The sequence below is a fragment of the Camarhynchus parvulus genome, chromosome 25, assembly GCF_901933205.1.
Source record: "Camarhynchus parvulus chromosome 25, STF_HiC, whole genome shotgun sequence".
Lineage (NCBI taxonomy): Eukaryota > Metazoa > Chordata > Aves > Passeriformes > Thraupidae > Camarhynchus > Camarhynchus parvulus.
In genome coordinates this window covers 183,835-188,000 of record NC_044595.1, presented here as the reverse complement: position 1 = coordinate 188,000, position 4,166 = coordinate 183,835, and positions in this window count along the sequence as shown.

Below are 4,166 nucleotides of genomic sequence, written 5' to 3'. Positions count from 1 at the left end.
TTGGCAGCCATAGGCCCAGAGTGGCGGCTGGCTCCTGAAAATCCGCGATGCACGCAGGATGCCTCCCAGACCCAAGCTGGCACCAGTGCCAACTCGGGCTGGTTTGATAGTGCCAACGGAGTCCCACAATCTGCAATCAGGAATTGGGGCTGGTGACTTTTATTTCAGCGGGAAAGGCCCGTTGTTTATGTTTGGGGCCCTCTGGCCCAGAGTGGCCGGCTGGCTCCTGAAAATCCGCGATACGCAGGTTGCCTCTGAGACCCAAGCTGGCACCAGTGCCAGCTCGGGCTGGTTTGAAAGTGCCAACGGAGTCCTACAATCTGCCACCAAGGCCCGGGGCTGGTGACTTTTTTTTCAGCGGGAAAGGCCCGTTGGTTATGTTTGGGGGCCATAGGCCCGGAGTGGCCGGCTGGCTCCTGAAAATCCAGCGATACGCAAGGATGCCTCCCAGACCCAAGCTGGCACCAGTGCCAACTCGGGCTGGTTTGATAGTGCCAACGGAGTCCCACAATCTGCCATCAAGGACCGGGGCTGGTGAGTTTTGTTACTTAAGAAAATGATCCGTTGTTTTCATTCTAGGGCCTGTGGCCTGGAGTGGCTGGCTGGCTCCTGAAATTCCGCAATAAGCAGGGTGCCTCCCAGACCCAAGGAGCCACCATTTGCAACTCCGGCTTGTTTCACAATACAGTATGACTCCTGCAATCTGCCCTACTGACCCTGAGCTGGCGAGTTTTGTTTCCCCCAGAAAAGGACCGAGGTTCGTGTTTTGGGGCCTGTGGCCCGGAGGGTTCCGCTGGCTCCTGTAATTTCGCAATAGGCAGGATGCCTCCCAGACCCAAGTAGCCACCATTTGCAACTCAGGCTGGTTTGACATTCTAAAGTTACTCCTGCAATCTGCAGATGGAAATTTGGGAGGGAGGGAAGAACCAAGTCCCACAGGGCTTTATTGCATGGGCCTTGAATTGTTTCTGCAAGCTTTGGTTGCGAGGTTGATGAACCTTGTGTTTTTTAACTTCAGTTTTGCTCAATGTTTTAACCCTGCTTTATCTCCTGTGGTGAAGATGACACATTTACACATCTTTAGAAAATTCAGTGGGATGCTCTTCAAACAACATGTGACTTTGCACCACTGGGGGTAGATACTTGATGGTTTTACCTCAATCTATAGTTTTTCAATATTGCTATAGAAAGTTCTTTTCTGTGAAACGTCTACTTTGGTTAGATCATGCAAATTTAGTGCTGGCTGGTACTTCCGTGAGATGAAGAGTAAGAATAACTCAAGAATGTCTTAGCATTTGTCTCTGCGCTGGTCAGAAATGGTAATTTGAGCTCCAATCTTTAGAAATTTAGCAAAATAAGTTGGACACAGAGGATAAAAATTGAAAAAATGCTTTGGAAGGATTTTTCCTTGCTAGTGAGTGAGTTTTTACCTGTAGGAGCATTGGGAGGTAACACGGTCAGGACGGATGGAGACGAGAGATCTCTGAAGCCAGGTCATGGAACTTGCAGTTCATTGCAAAGGGCCTGGGGGCAGGGGCCTTTTGGAACTTGGGGTTCATTGCAGGGGCCTGGGGGGGGGTTTGGAACTGGGGTTTATTGCAAAGGGCCTGGGGGCAGGGGCCTTTTGGAACTTGGGGTTTATTGCAAAGGGCCTGGGGGCAGGGGCCTTTTGGAACTTGGGGTTTATTGCAAAGGGCCTGGGGGCAGGGGCCTTTTGGAACTTGGGGTTCATTGCAAAGGGCCTGGGGGCAGGGGCCTTTTGGAACTTGGGGTTCATTGCAAAGGGCCTGGGGGCAGGGGCCTTTTGGAACTTGGGGTTCATTGCAAAGGGCCTGGGGCAGGGCCCTGCTGGGAGCTGCCAGGCACAGCTCAGAGCAGGCCTGAGAGAAGAGAGGGGAAGAGAGGATGAGAGGGTAAGAGCATAAAAGGGTAAGAGACCAAAAGTATAAGAGAGTAAAAAGGGGTAAGCGAGTAAAAGGGCAAGAGAGCGAAGTTCCCATTACAATACAATAAATCATCTTCTGTGTTGAATATTCTAATTCTCACTAACCAATCTAGTACAATACACAAATCCTATAGCGTTTCCATACAGCCTATAAGAATCATTACATTTCCATACTGTGTTACATTTTAAACCCTAAAAACTCCTCTTTGGGCCCCTTCTGCCAAGCTGGTAGGGGCTGCTCGGACCCTTGGGCCTGTCTGCAAGCAGAGGGTGTTGTTTCATCAAAAGGGAATTACCTTCAGCTGGCCACACCATTGTTTTCCAGTTGTTCAGTAACTGAGGGATCTCAAAGCTTTCTTTCATTTCAATCTCATTTATAGTTTCTATATTCTCAAACTCTTTTACCAGGCAATCATATTTGTAAGGCTTTCTTGTTTCATCTTCCCCAACATCTCCTCTCCCCCATTCTGATGAACAACTGAGATACTAGACACTGTCTTACTCATAATTCTTTGCACACACTGAAGTATACAGGGTACTGCTACTAAAACTACAATTATTACTATTAGAATAATCAAGCCTATTTTACAGAGTTCCTTTAGGCAAGGTGCAAAAGCTCCAACCATCAAACAAACTGTCTAGCCAAGATGGGTCACCTATTGTAACTTGGTTAGCTAAATCCTTTAGGTCCTGTAGCTGTTTATGAATGGAAGCAGAATGATCAGATGAGTTCGTACAACGTAATCCTTCAAAATCTTCACAACCATGCCCATGTGCTAGTAGAAGAAAATCAATGGCAGCTCTGTTTTGTAGAGTGGCGTCTCTGACCGCTTCTTCATCTGTCAACAAATCACTGATTGCAGTAGAGGTGGCATTTACTTCTTTGCTGAGCCAACACCCTAACTTGTTTAATTGTGTCAATGCAGCTGAGGAACCCCACTGAGGTAGAAAAATGCTTGCAGCAATTGATTTTCCAGAGTTCCAAGAGTGAAAATCGCTATCGCAGTTGCTTTCATATTGATGTCCCCAGGAGGACCTAATCTTTCTGCTTTTCTTTTTGACTACCTCTTTGACACTGGGAGCAATTATTGTAAGCTGTCCCAAGGCACAGGGGCCACCATCTATTTTTGAGGGTATACCTCGCCAGGCCCTGTCTCCACAGATGAGCCAGATTCCTCTGGGGAATCGAATTGGAAGTTTGTTAAAAAGATCTGCGTGAGGTTCGTCATACATAAATAGTTTGATTACACTGAGAAGTCATATTGCTATAAGCAGTGTGATACGGGGTAACGTTTAAATGAGGGCAGTCTTCTCCTAGGAAATGAGAGAAGTAACAGGTCTCCGTAGTCTCTTAGTTGAAAATTATCAAAATATTTTTGTGAGTTTTCTAATTTTGGGATTAATGCTGGCGAATTTTCAGGGTTTAGTGTCTCTTTCTGGGTCGAGAAATCTGTCCCAGACACTGGGGGGACTCTGGAGCTGTTTGGGAACAGCTCTTTTTCAAAATTCTTTTGTGTTGGGATCAAAGGGTTGGCATTTGCAGGGGCAAAAAAATTCTCTGTCTGTCCTGTATTTATTAAAGTAGCTGTCATATTGCACCCTCCCTGTGAAAAACGCGGGGTGGCGGTGGGGCATTCTTTACTACAGTCGCGCTTTACAACACTTTTTACGACAGTCTCGTTTTACGGGAATTTTTATTGGAATTTTTTGGGGGATTTTTACATTGAATTTTTGGGACAATTTGGGTTTTTCATTCCGTTTTGGAGGGTTTTTTTAACGCAATTTATAATGGTTTTTGGGAATTTTTTTCGATTTTCTAAAGGAAATTTTTTAGGTTTTTAAAGAATTTTTTGGGGTTTTTCAGGGATTTTTTGAGGCATTTTTTGGGAATTTTTAGGGATTTTTAATGGAATTCTTGGCTTCCTTTAAGGAATTTTTGGGGAGTGTTTAGGGTTTTTAATGGAATTTTTGGGGTTTTTAATGGAATTTTTGGGGGTTTTCAAAGCTTTTTTGTGGGGGGATTTTTAATGGAATTTTTTGGGAATTATTAAGTTGAATTTTTGGGAGAATTTCGTGGTTTTAATGCAATTTTGGGAGTTTTTTGGCGGTTTGGGGAAATTTTTGGGGGTTTTAACAGGAATATTTTGGGGTTTTTATTTTTTTTTTAATTTTTCAGGAATTTTTTGAGATTTTTCAGGGATTTTTTGGGATTTTTGGGGAT